General features: G+C 41.7%; 1 long non-coding RNA gene across 1 annotated transcript in view; it reads right to left on the bottom strand.

Moving 5' to 3' along the window:
• The window catches only part of LOC134740347 (uncharacterized), an 18,972-nt gene extending 1,135 nt beyond the window's left edge, over positions 1–17,837 (bottom strand). The window contains exons 1-3 of the long non-coding RNA XR_010127744.1: positions 17,707–17,837; positions 8,905–9,136; positions 1–634 (exon numbers count right to left, since the gene is read on the bottom strand). The exon at positions 1–634 is cut by the window's left edge and continues 1,135 nt beyond it. This is a non-coding gene — a long non-coding RNA (uncharacterized LOC134740347). The remainder of the gene's footprint in view (positions 635–8,904; positions 9,137–17,706) is intronic.
• Positions 17,838–18,222: the final 385 nt, after the last annotated feature.

Here is an 18,222-nt window from a genome sequence, read left to right as displayed (position 1 = left end):
CACTGTGGTCTGAGAGACTGTTATAATTTCCATTATTTTGCATTTGCTGAGGAGTGTTTTACTTCCAATTATGTGGTCAATTTTAGAATAAGTGTGATGTGGTGCTGAGAAGAATGTATATTCTGTTGATTTGGGGTGGAGAGTTCTGTAGATGTCTATTACATCCGCTTGATCCAGAGCTGAGTTCAAGTCCTGAATATCCTTGTTAATTTTCTGTCTCCTTGATCTGTCTAATATTGACAGTCGGGTGTTAAAGCCTCCCACTATTATTGTGTGGAAGCCTAAGTATCTTTGTAGGTCTCTAAGAACTTGCTTTATGAATCTGGGTGCTCCTGTAGTGGGTGCATATATATTTAGGATAGTTAGCTCTTCTTGTTGTGTTGATCCCTTTACCATTATGTAATGCCCTTCTTTGTCTTTTTTTATCTTTGTTGGTTTAAAGTCTGTTTTATCAGAGACTAGGATGGCAGCATCTGCTTTTTTTTGCTTTCCATTTGCTTGGTAAATATTCCTCCGTCCGTTTATTGTGAGCCTATGTGTGTCTTTGCACGTGAGATGGGTCTCCCAAGTACGCACACCGATGGGTCTTGACTCTTTATCCATTTTGAGGCCAGCATCATTCTGATACCAAAACCTGTCAGAGACACAACAAAAAAAGAAAATTTCAGGCCAATATCCCTGATGAACATCAATGTGAAAATCCTCAATAAAATACTGGCAAACTGAATCCAGCAGCACATCAAAAAGCTTATTCACCACAATCAAGTCAGCTTCATCCCTGGGATGCAAGGCTGGTTCAACATACACAAATCAATAAACATAATTTATCACATAAACAGAGCCAATGACAAAAACCACATGATTATCTCAATAGATGCAGAAAAGGCCTTTGATAAAATTCAACATCACTTCAGGCTAAAAACTCTCAATAAACTAGGTATTGATGGAACATATCTCAAAATAATAAGAGCTATTTAGGACAAACCCATATGCAATATCATACTGAATGGGCAAAAACTGGAAGCATTCCCTTTGAAAACTGACACAAGACAGCGATGCCCTTTCTCACCACTCCTATTCAACATAGTATTAGAAGCACTGGCCAGGGAAATCAGGCAAGATAAATAAATAAAGTGTATTCAAATAGGAAGAGAGGAAGTCAAATTGTCTCTGTTTGCAGATGACATGATTGTATATTTAGAAAACCCCATCGTCTCAGCCCAGAATCTCCTTAAGCTGATAAGCAACTTCAGCAAAGTCTCACCATACAAAACCAATGTGCAAAAATCACAAGCATTCCTATACAACAATAATAGACAGAGAGCCAAACCATGAGTGGACTCCCATTCACAATTGCTAAAATAGAATAAAATACCTAGGAATAAAATTTACAAGAGATGTAAAGGACCTCTTCAAGGGGAACCACAAACCACTGTTCAAGGAAATAAGAGAGAACACAAACAAATGGAAAAACATTCCATGATCATGGATAGGAAGAATCAATATTGTGAAAATGACCATACTGCCCAAAGTAATTTATAGATTCAATGCCATCCCCATCAAGCTACCATTGACTTTCTTTACAGAATTAGAGAAAACTACTTTAAATTTCATATGGAACCAAAAAGAGCCCATATAGCCAAGACAATCCTAAGGACAAAGAACAAAGCTGGAGGCATCATGCTATCTGACTTCAAACTATACTGCAAGCCTACAGTAACCAAAACAGCATGGTACTGGTACCAAAACAGATACATAGACCAATGGAACAGAACAGAGGCCTCAGAAATAATGCCACACACATACAAGCATCTGATCTTTGACAAACCTGACAAAAGCAAGCAATGGGGAAAGGATTCCCTATTTAATAAATGGTGTTTATTAATATTTAATAAACTGGCTAGCCATATGCAGAAAACTGAAACTGGACCCCTTCCTTACACCTTGTACAAAAATTAACTCAAGATAGATTAAAGACTTAAACGTAAGACCTAAAACCATAAAAACACTAGAAGAAAACCTAGGCAATACCATTCAGGTCATAGGCATTGGCAAAGATTGCATGACTAAAACACCAAAAACAATGGCAACAAAAGCCAAAATTGACATATGGGATCTAATTAAACTAAAGAGCTTCTGCACAGCAAAATAAACTGTCATCAGAGTGAACAGGCAACCCACAGAATGGGAGACAATTTTTGAACTCTATCCATCTGACAAAGGGCTAATATCCAGAATCTACAAGGAACTTAAACAAATTTGCAAGAAACAAACAAACAACCCCATCAAAAAGTGGGTGAAGGATATGAACAGACACTTCTCAAAAGAAGACATTTATGTGGCCAACAAACATATGAAAAAAAGCTCATTATCACTGGTCATTAGAGAAACGCAAATCAAAACCACAATAAGATACCATTTCACGCCAGTTAGAATGGCAATCATTAAAAATTCAGGAAACAACAGATGCTGGAGAGGATGTGGAGAAATAGGAACACTTTTACACTGTTGGTGGGAGTGTAAATTAGTTCAACCATTGTGGAAGACAGTGTGGCAATTCCTCAAGGATCTAGAACCAGAAATATCATTTGACCTAGCAATCCCATTACTGGGTATATACCCAAAGGACTATAAATCATTCTACTATAAAGACACATGCACCCGTATGTTTATTGCAGCACTATTCACAATAGCAAAGACTTGGAACCAACCCAAATGCCCATCAATGATAGCCTGGATAAAGAAAATGTGGCACATCTACACCATGGAATACTATGCAGCCATAAAAAATGATGAGTTGATGCCCTTTGCAGAGACATGAAGCTGAAAAACATCATTCTCAGCCAACTAACACAGGAACACAAAACCAAACACCACATGTTCTTATTCATAAGTGGGAGTTGAACAATGAATATACATGGACACCGGAAGAGGAACAACACACACTGAGGCCTTTCAGTAGGTAGGGGGCTAGTGGAGGGATAGCATTAGGAGAGATATCTAATGTAGCTGACGGGTTGATGGTGCAGCACACCACCGTGGCACATGAATGCCTATGTAACAAACCTGCACATTCTGCACGTGGATCCCAGAACTTAAAGTGTAATAATAATAATAATAATAATAATAATAATAATAATAAAGCTGTTTTCTTCTACCACCAGCTCACTCTTGAATTCCTTCCTGAATGAAGCCAAGAAGTTGCCCTATAACACCACTAAATTATTTTGTAACATTGAGTATGTTTATTGACTTCTCTAAGTCTCAGAATCTGTAATAAAAATGGGATGATTACAGTAACTAGATTTCAGACTCATTATGAAGACTAAATAAAATCATGTACTCCCAGGACCTCAATTCTGGTCTCTAAGTACTACTTCTCACTAAAATAAGCCAGGGCTTTTTTTGAGTAATGACCAATTCCAGGCACGTAAATGTATAAAATGATTCTGGGACATATTTTTGTCACATAAAATAGGAGATGCCAGGTGAGAAAGACTGAGGATCCTAGCAATAGAATTCCCCTTAGCCTAAAATTAACAAAGTGAGCATCAAAAAAATACTAATGGACACAGACTGAAACAATCAAATATATAAAAATCTATGCGTTCAAAAGATAATTTAAAATCATACTGTTCAGTACTTACTGGAGGTAGCAGGTGCTAAACTCATTACTCCAGATGTTGATAAACATAGCAGAATTTTAGAAAGCAATATCTTCTCAGCCATTAATAAAGTGATGAATCTAGGCAGTGATCACCAGTGGAAGCTAAAGCCCCGAGGAAGATAGGCATATTTTAATTGAGAAATTACACAGACACCACTTGAACCACTGGCCAATCTTATGTCATGGACTGTGGGGCAGCTGCATCTTGTCCGACTCATGGGGCTGTGCAGTAGAAGTACCCAGTCTCACCTATAACATATCTTGCCTTTGAAATAAAACCTGAATCTAACCAAGACTCTAGGCTTAATTACCAGTTTATAAGGTTAATATAACCACTTAAACAAAACTGCAACGAAACAATTAGTTATATTCACAACATGGGACACTTCAGAGAGCAAATGACCTAGTAATTTATCCAAGAAATCAGTAGCTTCAAAAAGGAAGGGTGGGATGTTACAAAATAAAAGAGAATTAAGGGATGGGCGTGGTGGCTCATGCCTGTCATCCCAGCACTTAGGGAGGCAGAGGCGGGCGGATCACAAGGTCAGGAGATCGAGACCATCCTGGCTAACACGGTGAAACCCTATCTCTACTAAAAATACAAAAAAATTAGCCGGGAGCAGTGGCGGGCACCTCTAGTCCCAGCTACTCAGGAGGCTGAGGCAGGACAATGGCATGAACCCGGGGGGGCGGAGATTGCAGTGAGCCGAGATCGTGCCACTGCACTCCAGCCTGGGCAACAGAGGAAGACTCCATCACAGAAAAAAAAAGTAACATGAGAGAATGCAATGTGTTGACTTAATATTCTGATATAAATAAATCCACTATAAGAAAATGAGACAAAAGAGAAAATTTGAACATGGACTGAGTATAAGGTAATTTAATAGCACAGATAATTTGTTAGATGCTATTTTTGTTAGATATAAATTTGTTAGGTGTTATAATACACTAGAAGTTATAACATTATAATTACTTCCTATTTCCCATTTATTTCAAGAGTATTCATTACTGCTTGTTGAAACATTTAATTAACTGCTTTAAATCTTTATCAGATAATTCCAAATCTGTGTCTCCTCAGTGTTGTCATGTTTATTGTTTTTTTTCTGATATAGGTTGAGACTTTTCCTGTTTCTTTCTAGATCAGATAAGATGGATCATATCCTGGGTATTTGAATATTAAGCTATGCCACTCTAGGTCTCATTTAAATCCTGTGGAGAATCCTGGTGTTCTTGTTTTGGCAGGCAAGCAGCAAGGTTGAGTTCAGGCCGCACATTCTGAAACCTTCCGTGGTTGTGGCTTCAATGTCATTCCCAATGTCAAAGCCTTGGCAGTGCCTCTGGGGTCTGCTCTGCGTGTCTGCACCCAGTGAGCGGTCCTGAGCCTGTGCTGTACTCTATTTTTAGTTCAAACAAGCTTTTCTAGGTGCTTTCCAAAATATCCTCTTCCCTGACTCATAGGTAAACAATTTTTTAAAATATGATTTGTGACCTTTTAAAAATGAGCAAATTTGTTTGTTTTTATCACCCAAATTTTTCTTAAAGACATAGTAACCTATTGTACACATAATTTCAACTTTTTTTTTTTTTTTGAGACGGAGTCTTGCTCTGTTCCCCAGGCTAGAGTGCAGTGGTACGATCTCGGCTCACTGCAAGCTCTGCCTCCCAGGTTCACGCCATTCTCCTGCCTCAGCCTCCTGAGTAGCTGGAACTACAGGCGCCTGCCACCACGCCTGGCTAATTTTGTTTGTTTGTTTTGTTTTGTTTTCAATAGAGATGGGGTTTCACCATCTTAGCCAGGATGGTGTCAATCTCCTGACCTCGTGATCCACCTGCCTCGGCCTCCCAAAGTGCTGGGATTACAGGCCTGAGCCACCGTGCCCGGCCAATTTCAATTTTTTTAACTTAAAATTTTATCCTGGAGAAAAAGCAACATGAATACTTTTTAAACATAAAAATATTCTTCATGTCTATTTATAGCTAAGTAGTACTCCATTCTGTGGATGACTCTTCATGTCTATTTATAGCTAAGTAATACTCCATTCTGTGGATGTACCATGACTTATTTCACCCGTTCCCTATTCATAGGCATGTGTTTGATTTCAGCTTTTTGCCAAATCTACTTTTAATAGAGTTAATCCCCTGTCTTTAAACTAACCCCAGGAGAACTCGTGGGAGGATGGAAGCATAGCCCACTTATAACTCTGATCTTTCTCATGCATTACCAGCATCAGGAATCTCATTGTCTCAGAGTCCTGCTAGGCTCTGGCTAGCAGATTCAAGGCTGGTCAGGAAACCCCTTGGAGAAGAGTGTCTGCCTGTTTCTCTTCATGTAAATCACAAGCAAGAAAATGATGCTTTATTGCTTCTGGAAGCACAGATGCCAGCAAACAGGACGGGAAGACATCACAGATTCTGTTACCTGGGAAGCCCATTTGTGTTCTTCCTTTTTTGTTCAAATTTTGCAGCCAAAGTCCAGCTCTAGAGCTGTCTCTTAGCAACCAACCGGAGCTGGCTGCTCTTTGGGAATTCCCTGTGAACCAGCATATGGTGTTTTCTGATCTGACCTCTGCCAAGAAAAGATAACACACAGACATCTAAGAGAGATGAGAGGAGGGGGAAACTCATAAATGCCTTTGCCCTCTGCCCTCCTTCCACCCCAACACTCACACACTTACACATTATCCCAGAACTCCCAGCAAAGAATGATAAGCTTTTGCAAGCACAAAGTCTCCGGTTGTCATTCCAGGGCTGCTGTGCCATAGCTACATTTAGAAAGTTGCAGGAGAAAATAAACTGATTAACAAGCAGCGAAACCTGCAAATTATGCCTCACTTAGGCTCAGATTCAGGAAAACCCAGACCAAACTTGGGATTCTAAGAGTCTCTCCGTGCAGGCTGACCTCATGGAGAAAGTGGCAGAACTTGTCCCTTCCACTGGGAAACCCTGGAGTTCATTCAGGAGACTGGATGCCTCTGGGCTTGGGCTGCGCTGTGGACCCCACTGTGGAATCACCACTCCCAGGCTGACCTCAGGCAAGTTCCAGATCTGTTCTCCACTTCTCGAAACTTACCCGGCCCATGGTTTTATGCAGAAGTCTGACAAGGTACCTACATGGAATGCTCTTTCTTTAAACATTTGGAGATTCATTTATTTTTTGTTTATTTATTTTAAAAGGTCAAAATCATTCAATATCTTCCTTTTCTTCGGATATATGTAACTGGTTTATTCAAAGGGGAGTGTCCTAATTTGGGGGCAATGAGGGTGGTGTCCTTAGTGAAAGCAGGCTCTAAAGATTGAGGCTGCCCCACACTTTACCCTAGAGAGGTCTGGCCCTTCCTCATTTGTCACTCACACTGGGAAATCCTATTGCCCAGTGTCTGGGTCCAGGGTCCCAGAGAGGACACCGTCATTATAACCTATCTGAGCATTAGTACTTTTATCTGTGTGTCCTGCCAGAAGGGTTCTGAGGATTAAATGTGAAAATAGATGTGACCATGTGTGAAAACTGTAAATAGCTACTCCAATGTAAGCACTGTCAGCCATATAGTCATGATGCTAGCTGCTCTGGATGATATCACAGGTCAGGCATTGTGCTAGATGTTCCAGTCCTTACAAGCAAGGCATTATTCTCATGCTACAAACAAAAAAAGAAGCCAGCTATGCTCATCAGGTGCCTTTCCCCCCAGGCCACCCTGGCATTCTCTGCTCTGTGGTGCTGGGGCTGAGAGTCTGCAAACTATACTTTTCTAGACTCCTGGCTGGCTGTCTCCAGTTAGGTCATGCCAAAGTGAGGTGCTGGGCAGTGATCGGAGGCTGAGGCTGGATGGGGTTCTCTTCCTGCGTCTGCACCCTAGTTTTAATTTTGCTGCAGCAGTGTATAATTATACCTCCTTTTCCTTTGCACTCCTTAGTACTGGGCTCAGGACACCAATCAGGGCATTCGTGACACTTAACAATTTAAGATCCAAGGCCAAGTGTCCCCTCAGAGGCCCCAACCTCAGCACAGGTAAGACGCTCCAGCAGTCTGATAGTTGGCTGCTTGAGACTCTCAAAGCTTTGACAGGTGGTGCCCGTCTCTGAGCTTCTGGATTTTGTAATGCCATTTCTGTTTTGTTTTCTGAAGACTAAGGAAAGCAGCTGTTTAGTTAAGTTCTGAATACCTAGGTTACCTCAGTATCTACTTTTTGCTCCATCTGTCTCTAACACTTATCTAATTTCTTGTATTTTATAATACTTTTAAAAATCTGGTGAGTTTTCTGTTTACTGAATCAGTACCCTTGATCAAAGGTCCCAAGGCTGGTGAGTGGTGGCTCTGGCAGCCAGCCAGTACTCCGAACTGCAAAACTCATGTTCCTTCCTTTGCCTCACATTATATTAGTGATTGGCTTTTATCAGAGATCTTAAGTTCCAGGCTCACTTCAGGACCATCACCCATACCATCGGCCCTCTGTATTTACAGGTTTTCATATCTGTGTATTCAACCAACCACAAATCAAAAATATTCAAAAAATGAATATAGAAAGTAACAATATAACAATAACATGTTGATACAAGCCGGGTGCTATGGCTCACACCTGTAGTTCCATCTACTTGAGAGGCTGAGGCAGGAGGATCGCTTGAGCCCAGGAGCTCAAGCCTGCAGAGAGCTGGGATTGCACCACATACTCCAGGCTGGAGGACAGAATAAGATTCTGAGTGAGACCTTGTCTCTATGAAAAAAATATACAAATTTTAAAATACAGCATAACAACTATTGACATAGCATTTACATCATGTCAGCTCTGATGAGTAATCTAGAGATGATGTAACATACATGGCAGGCTGTGCATAGCTTATCTGCAAGTAATGTAGGATGCCATTTCTATACAGAGCTTAAGCAATCCTTTCTATGAGGATTTGGTATCCCTAGGGGTCCTGGAGCCAATGCCCTGTGGTAATTCTGTGTGAGCACTAAATGAGATGATGCCGGAGAAAACAGTTGGTCCATGGCAAGCACACCATGTATTTCTTAGTTATTATTGTTGAATAATACATTCAATATTAGTTATTATTGTTGAATGTAGATTTTGTTCAATAACAGTTATTATTGGTGAATGTGGATTTTGTTCAGTGGAAGGAAGACTTTGGCAGAGGGGTGTCTGATGGGTAGGGGCAGCCAAAAACAAAGGCCATTGCTGTTTCCTAGGGACAGAACAAGACCCTTCTTTGGCGGAGACAATCTGAGGCTGGTATCTTACCTCCTTTGCACCAGGCTTCAGGGAGGAAGCTTGGTCCCATGAAGGCCCAAGAGCTGGGCTCCAGCAGCCCTGGGAGTGGGGAAGGTCTATGAGTGAGGCAGGCACTGTCTCAGAGCAGGACACAGATGATGCAGGCAGAGGTTCCTGGGCCATTTCCTTACGCAGAGGAGAGACGGGGTGCGAAGGGGGTGCAGTAAGGTGCATGCGATCTCCATTTTCAGACCAGGTATAGCTAGAAAAAAGAGATAAACAAGCAAGCTCCTCAGCCTCTGGGGACATGAAAGCCTCTGAAAGCAAAAGTGGGGCTTGAAGGGCCTTGCAAAGTTGACAGGAAGAGAGAGACTAATGCATGTCCATGGGGCTAGGCAGGGTGTCAGGGCAAAGTAGTGACAGCAGAGGGGAGAAGGAGGAAGAAGAGATGGCTCCTGTGGCCTGTGCAGTGGGGGTCTCTCAGGCTTAGGGAGAAGCATTTCTGTTTTTCTTTAAAACTAACTCTAAACTGAGACTTTACACAGAGGCCTCTGCCAAACATGGTATGTATGTATGTATGTATGTATTTCCCCAGAGAAGAGCAGAATGAGGACATTCATCATGTCCGGGAACCCAGACACACAGGGGTCCTCCAAAGGGCAATCAGCTTGTCCTCTGGGTGACTAGTTGAAAAGAGGCACTTGAATTAATCAGCGGCCCAGACACTCTGGCTGCCAGCAGACACACACTCTGATCTCTCTGAATGAGAAAACCAGGTTCACGGATCTGTGCAGGCAGCCCCCACTCCAAGCAGGACTCCCCAGAAAGGCAGGCAAGGAAGGGAGAGCAAGGAGAGGGGCTCCCGTTTCCTCTCCTGCACAGCGGCATCTTTAGCCTCTCACGTTGGCATTTGATCTGCTCTTGAATAGAATGCGGGGAGGAACTGGGTCTGGAGCCAGAGGTGGAAAGTCACACCCCAACTTCATTTCTGGGTTCAAATCCTGGCTCTGCCCTTACTAGCTGTGAGGTGTGAGCACTTCTTCAAAGTGTTCTTTGCCTCAGTTTTCTCATCTCAGACACAATGGTCATTGTGGTACCTGCCTCAGAGGCTCATGTGAGAATTAAATGTAAATGTATGAAATTATTGCAGTAGCCAAGATATGGGAACAGCCTAAATGCCCACTGATGAATGAAGGGATAAAGAAGACGTGGTGTGGACAGTCATGTGCCGAATAACAATGTTTTGGTCAATGGTGGTTCCCACACACGATGGTGGTTCCACTAAAATATAATCGAGCTAGAAAAAGCCCCCGTCACTTCACGACATCGTCATCACAGCACAACACATTCCCCTTTGTTTGCGGTAACCCTGGTGTAAACAAACCTGTGTCACTTCTAGCTGTGGGAAACTCTAGCACACACAGTACGTACCGTACACAATACTTGGTAATGATAATGCATCTGTTTACATATTTACGCTATTATATTTTTTACCAATATTTTAGAGTATCCTTTTTTTTACTTGTATATAAAAAAAGGTAACTGCAAAGCAGCCTCAGGCAGGTCAGTCAAGAGGTTTCCAGAAGAAGGCATCGCTATCGTGGGAGATGGCAGCTCCATGCCTGTTACTGCCCCTGAGGACGTTCCAGTGGGACAGGGTGTGGGGGTGGAAGACAGCAACAGTGACAATCCTGACCCTAAGTAAGCCTAGGCTAATGTGTGTGTGTCTCGGTTTTTAACAAAAAGCTTTAAAAAGTAAAAATAAATAAAAAATAGAAACAAAGCATATAGAATAAATATATAAAGAAAGATACGTGTTCAATGTGTGTTTTAAGCTAAATATTATTATAAAAGAGTTGAAAGATTTTTTTAAAGCTTATAAAGTAAAAACATTACAATCAGCTAAGGTTAATTGATTATTAAAGAAGGAAAAATACTTATTATAAATTTGGTGTAGCCTAAGTGTGCAGCGTTTACAGTTCACAGTAACATCCTAGGCCTTCACTTTCACTCACACAAGCTCATCGACTTGTGACCCAGAGCAACTTCCTGTTCTGCACACTCTATTTATACTAAGCGTCCTGTACAGGTGTACTATTTTTCTATTCTATACTGTATTTTTACTGTACCTTTTCTACATTTAGGTATGTTTAGACACACAAATACTTACCACTGTGCTACAATTGCCTACAGCATATTCGGTACAGTAACATACACTGCAGGTTTGTAGCCTAGGCCGTAGGCCACACCATCTAGCCTAGGTGTGTAATAGGCCACGCCATCTAGCCTAGGTGTGTAATAGGCCATGCCATCTAGCCTAGGTGTGTAATAGGCAACGCCATCTAGCCTAGTGTGTAATAGGCCATGCCATCTAGCCTAGGTGTGTAATAGGCCACGCCATCTAGCCTAGGTGTGTAATAGGCCATGCCATCTAGCCTAGGTGTGTAATAGGCCACGCCATCTAGCCTAGGTGTGTAATAGGCAACGCCATCTAGCCTAGTGTGTAATAGGCCATGCCATCTAGCCTAGGTGTATAATAGGCAACGCCATCTAGCCTAGGTGTGTAATAGGCCACGCCATCTAGCCTAGGTGTATAAAATAGGCCATGCCATCTAGGTTTGTGATGTTCCCAGAATGACAAAATCACCTAACAACACGTTTCTCAGAACATATCCCCATGGTTAAGTGAAGCATGACTGTACATATAATGGAATATTATTCAACCTTTAAAAAGAAGGACATTTTGACAGGTGGGAAAACATGAATAAACCTGGAGGACATTATGCAAAGTGAAACAAGCCAGTCACAGGACAGGCACTGCACGATCCCACATATGCGAGGTATCTGAAACACTCAAACTCATACAATCAAAGAGGAGGATGGTGATTATCAATGGGGCTTAGGGAAGGGGAAAGGGGGGTTACTGTTTAACAGGTATGAAGTTTAGTTATGCAAGATGAATATGTTCTAGAGATCTGCTATGTGGCCTCATGCCTAAAGTTAACAACACTATATTGTATACTTAAAAATTAAGGGGGCAGATTTCATGTTCAGCACACAGAAAAAGAATGTGAAAGCATGAAAAGTGCTTATTCAGTGTCCTTATACACAAGAAATGCTCAACATGTTACAGCTATAATTACTGTCACTGTGTTCCAAGTGCTGTAGCTGAAAAGGTTAAAAAGAGCCACGGTCCCTTTGCTCTTGGATTTCACAGTTCAGCAGCTCATAAAAGGTAGCATATATCACCTAGGCTGGGACCACTGCCACAAGATATTCCTTTCTCACAGCCTGCAGACCATGCAATCAAGGTTCTGGCCTCCACGAGATAAACAGGAAAGATGCTCTCCTGCCAAGGGGACCCTGAGAATTGGATTACAGGTTGCCATAAATCTTCCCCGCAGAAAAAATGTTTCCCTCAGTCAATCTTACAAGTCTCACATTGAAGTTCAATGAATGTTTTGGTTATAAGGAACCCAGAATCATTAAGACAGAGAGCAGCAGGTTCTCATCCTCTAGCATTAGAAGTTTGTTTCTTGACAGTCAATTACAAAAAAGAAAAAACTCAAATCCCAAATCTTCTGAAATTTAATAGAAAAAAATACATAAATTAATAATGAATGTTTAAGAGATAGCTTCTTTTAGATTTATAAGAATATTAAGACAAAGCTGACTTTAATAGGAAAACTATATTTGCAAATAAGGCAGCAAAATGCATATATTTGCAGTTTTGTTAAATAAAGTGTTTCCTGAAACCAACATAGTACTAGAATATAAAGCACAATAAACAGGAAATCAAAAACAGCAGCCATGTGAGGAGAGCAGTGGCTGGCAGCAGTGGGACAGGGACAAGGGACATGGTAGCTGCTCTTAGTGGACACATGTGTCCCTCCTTCCTCTGAGGCCACTGCCACCCAGCCCTCTGGAGGCCCCATGCCCTTCCTCCAAGGGCCCTCCCTCCAAGAGCAGTCACCCTGGCTTCTTGGCCCTCCATCCTGACTCCTTGAAGACCTCAACACCTATTCACAGGCCCCTCTCCTTCCTGCTTCTCTGTCTTCTTGAGGTCTTCATATCCATGTGCCCTACAGATCCCTGGCCTCTCAGTCCCAATTTTCTAATCTCTAGGGACCTGTTTTCAACTCTACACCTAGACCCATGGTTCTGCCCTTAACTCTATCATCTGTTGCATCTCAAACATGAATTCAAAGAGCCCACTCTAACCATGGCCTTTCCTTCTAGCCCACAAACTCTAGTAGCCTGGCTGCAAAATCTGTTCACTCTCATCAGGAACTGTCATGTATTGCTCATGGCTATCTATGTGTGTTCAGCCATCTGTCCATCCATCCATCCACCTATCTATCCATCCATCCATTCATCTGTCCATGTGTTCGCCCATTCATCCATCCATCCATACATTTATCCATCCATCTGACCATCCATTCATCCATCCATCTATCCATCTGTTTATCCATCCATCCATCTATTCATCCATCCATACATACATTTATCCATCCATCTGACCATCCATTCATCCATCCATCCATCCATCTGTTTATCCATCCATCCATCTGTTCATCCATCCATCCATCTGTTCATCCATCCATCCATCCATCCATCTGTCCATCCATCCATCCACTCATCCATCCATCCAGTCTCGTTGGAGTTCATTTTCTTCACTAAGTACCTTAAATCTGTGGTCCTTACATGTAAATTCAACTTCTTTGCCCCATTCTTACTCCATTGTAGTTATTTTGCCAAACACCAACTTTGCCTTTCTGTCTTCCTATACTTTTCTACCCCAACACTGCTTAGCCATCCCATCATGTTTCTCAAATATGTTCACTTTTCCACTTTCCTAAATATCTATGTCATGCATTCTTTTTTTCATCCCTTTGTATTCCCTTCACATCCCCAGAATCGTCAGACAAACTGAGGTGACATCTCACTAGAAAATAAAACTATTAGACAGGAATTATTAATATTTCAATGTCTTAAGTGGGGTTGAGGTATGGGGCTACCTTTTGTGAATTTTTTGTCTTATTCTTCCACCCTAAAATATACAGGCAGCATCTTTCTCCTATTAAATAGTTAGACATTGTTGAGTGTGCATTAGGTACATACTCCAGTCCACTCGTGTCATTACATCTTCACAGCCACAAGCGTATTGTGTCTATGTTTCAAAGATGAGGCAACCAAGGCACTGAGGTGCTACATAATTGTCCAAGGTTATGCAGTAGTGGAGCTGTGGCTTCAGCCAGGGAATGCCCTCCTCATGTGTGATGGTCCCACCCCTCCTCATAATTCTCAGTTTTCCTCCTTTGCAATTCCCAAGTTTCCCATGTGTTCCTACTCTTTCTCAACTGGATCAAGTGCTCAGGATTAAGAAAGTTGTCCTCCACCTATCTGCACACAGTCTCACTTTCTGGGAGAGACTTGACAAGTACTTCAGGCTTTCCAGTATTACTAGACTAGATTCCCCAGAGAAGTAGGGGAATTTCCTCTTGGAGAGTCATTAGTGAGACTAAGAATCCACCCTTTATCATCCACCCCAATAGCAAATGTCACCTGTTTGAAGCAGATTCATAGATTCTGAAAATGGTGGAGAATTTCTCTCCCTAGAAACCCAAAAAGCTAAAGCCACTCTCTTGACAGCGTAACCAGCCTAGCCTTCCCGAGGGAAGAGCTGCGAGCACAGTGGGGCCTGCTACAGAGCACAGCGGTGCCTGGACATTTTCTCTGCAGCTCTGCATGACCCCTCCCCGCTTTCCTCTGCTCTCCCACCAGTAGCTGCCAATCACATGCCATCCCCGAGGAGCCACTAATCCCTGTGACAGGCTTATGGTCTAGTTGAACCAGCTGCCGCTCTGGCCATGTGCGTGATTTCTCCCTGTGACAATGGCCTCTAATCATTTTCTCTTCCTCTGCTGGGGTGTCAGCCACAAATCTGGGCAGAGTCATTAAAGTGTCCACCTGTCTGAGCACATTGTTAGGAGGATTCATCAGTGGCCAAGCCTCACTGCTGCCTTCACCTGGAGAGGGGGCTGATCCTGCAGAGGCACCTTTGGCCTGAGCCCCTTTACTCTTTACCCTCAGAAAGCTTGGGAACTGAGCAGGCCAGGGCCCTGTCTGGGCTCTGAAAGTTGGAGGGAAGCAGAGAGTGAGAGAGGAGCAAGAAGAGAAGGCACCTGCCCAGCAGGCATCCTTGAGTCCCTCCTTTTTCTGCAACCTCCCCTGCTGGGATTTAGTTTGAAGCTCAGCCCGGATATCAGGAATGTGCTCCCTGGCCAGGCCTCAATGTTGAGAAAAAAGCTCCTCTGAATTTCAAAAGGAGATTGCTGTGTGTAGAATTCTTGCCCCTTCTACAGAATACACAGTGCTTTCAAGATAACTTCACTGCACCAGTGAGATAAAACTTCCTACTCTAGGACCTTGAATGTTCAGAGAGGGCAGATATGGAATCCATGTCTAGATGATTTTACGTCCTTTAAACAAATGAGTGAAATTAAATTCTTTCAATACATCTAGCTTCCGTGTACATTGGTTTCTTCATTAAAAAAATTTATTGGTTCTACTTAATTCACAAGCTTGTTAGTAAAACAGTATAAGTAAGAGTCTGAGAAATTCCCTAAAGCCTTCATTCTGAGCTCAGGAAATATTTAGAAAAAGAAAAAGATCTATCTTGGCTACAGAGAAGTTTTTAGCATTGTTATTCTCATATTTGCCTTGCTATGATCCCACAGGAGTTGGGTGGTTTTGTGCACAGAAGAAAAACAAATACCTGGAATTAGAATTACTGACAAAATAACTGGTTCACCAGCAGTCTTCAAAACCATACAGGACCTGCTGGCTTGAGATAATTCCTCACAGCTTTCACATTTTCCTATTCATTGGAAAACCCAAAAGAGCCTCATGGGGGGGCCCAGTGATTAAAGATAATTATAATCTTAGTAACAATAATAGCAACAGTCTTCTATGGAGTATTATAGGCCTACTGACGTTCTAAATCTGTATGTGCATTATTTCAAATTATTTTAACAGTAATAGGAGGAAACAATTATAACTGAAAAAAAACCAGATCGGAGAATTTAAGCAAACGGTCTCAGGTTACACATATAATAATGAAATAAGCAGGGATTAATCCTAGGAGGTCTGATTTTAGAACTCATACAAGTAACTATTCTATTTTAGTATATTGTATGAAAGGGGAATTTTGAGAAGGAAAAGGAAAAATGAGGAAAAATTGGCAATGTGAGTATGTTTCATGGGGAAAGTCAAATTTTGAAATTAGGTTCACCTTATTTTATTATTATTATTTTTTTGAGATGGAGTCTCACTCTGTCGCCTAGGCTGGAGTGCAGTGGCACTATCTTGGCTCACTGCAACCTCTGCCTCCCAGGCTCGAGCAATTATTCTGTCTCAGCCTCCCAAGTAGCCAGGACTACAGGCACATACCACCATGCTTGGCTAATTTTGGTATTTTTTAGTAGAGATGGGGTGTCCCCATGTTGGCCAGGCTGGTCTCGAACTCCTGACCTCAAGCGATGCACCCGCCTCGGCTTCCCAAAGTGATTACAGGCATGAGCCACCATGCCCAGCCACCTTAATTTTTGACTTGCTATCCTTCACCTATGAGCTAAAGAGGCTCCAGAACGCAACACTAGTACCTGTCAACCCAGTTCATCCCCTGCCCCAGAAGCAGAGCTTTTCTGCACCTGTGGTCTCACATAGTCTCATCCGCTCATTGCTCTCACCTTCACCCTTGATCTCTTTACATTTGCCTCCAGGTTTTGTGTTCTGTCACGTATTCTATTCACCGTTACAAATGCATGTTCCAGAGAAGGATCACTCAATCCTGCCCCACGTTGCCACTTCCAAGCAAAGGGCTGGCCTTCAGAGCCAGGGAGGTAACTTCAGACTGTATTCTATAAATAACCACTGAAAGAGTGGAGGGGGACATCACTTGGCATTCATAAGTTTTTGTTAGCCATAGAAATAATCAAATTTCTTTGTCAATTGTGTCTTTAACCATGGCTGTTCTAAGTCTTTTGTCCTTCATAGACGATATTACTTTACTTTGATTCATTTCAAAAAGTGGTTTATAGTTGGCTACAGCCAAAAATTTACTTCTTCTACAAGAAAATTCATGAAAAAGACCATAACAAGTACTCTTGAATATAGGTTTTTGATAATTTTGGAGATTATACCATTGGATTAGGTAAAAACTTACAAAACTCTAATAAACAAATGAATGAGTTCATGAAGATTGCTAACCCAACATCAAGTAGAACAAAATTAATGACATGAGACTGAACAGATGAAAGACCAAAACAATTTTTGTGACTTCTTCTTATTTGAAATATTGCTGATTCTTTTTATTTTTTGCTTTTCAGAGTCAAGACAACGTTGTTGTTGTTTTTATCTCTCTTTCTTTTAAGCTAGTTACAGCTTACAGCAATTGGGTAAAATATATTGTTGTGAGCAAAATGGGAACATTTACCTTTCTTTCTACCTGATACCTACAGGATTTGAAAACTATTTGTGGGTATTTGTATTTTATGTCAATATAGTATTAGCATAACTTCAATAAGAATTTGCTCTCTTTGTGATAGGGCAATTGGGAGTATAGCTTCCATTACCAAAGCTTTGATTGAGATGTCATATTTTCAGATTGACCAGATTGCTTTGAGGAACTAAGAAGCTGTTAAACCTTTGGAAGAACTGGCCTGATACATTGTCTACATGGTTCTTCTACAAGGTGTATGAGTCCATTTTTATGCTGCTGATAAAGACATACCCGCAACTAGGAAGAAAAAGAAGTTTAATTGGACTTACAGTTCCACATGGCTGGGGAGGCCTCAGAATCACGGCAGGAGGCGAAAGGCACTTCTTACCTGGCGGCACCAAGGAAAAATGAGGACGATGAAAAAGTGAAAACCCCTGAAAAAATCAGACTTTGTGAGATGTATTCGCTACCATGAGAACAGTATGGGGGAAACCCCTCCCATGATTCAAATTATCTCCCTCCTGGTCCGCCCCACCACACCATATGGGAATTACGGGAGTACAATTCAAGAAGAGATGTGGGTGGGGACACAAAGCCAAACCATATTACAAGGTTTATAGCCTTGCAGTAAGTAAAGAATGTCATTTTCTGACAAGCCCAGGAACTTCAGGATATTTTGGGGACCTCAGAAAAGAGGGATTTACCCAATTCATACAAGTATTATAGGCAAAATCTGATGGTGAATTGTTGGCCTGGCTTCCAATCTTAAGAGGCTTTTAAAGATTGAACCTGAAATTCCTTATAAAAAAAAGTTTCAGTCAAGTCCATTTAAAAAGTGCTTACAT

The sequence above is a fragment of the Pongo pygmaeus genome, chromosome 9 (genome assembly GCF_028885625.2).
Source record: "Pongo pygmaeus isolate AG05252 chromosome 9, NHGRI_mPonPyg2-v2.0_pri, whole genome shotgun sequence".
Lineage (NCBI taxonomy): Eukaryota > Metazoa > Chordata > Mammalia > Primates > Hominidae > Pongo > Pongo pygmaeus.
Note: the sequence above shows the minus strand (reverse complement) of the source record. Positions and strands in the feature narration are given on the sequence as shown.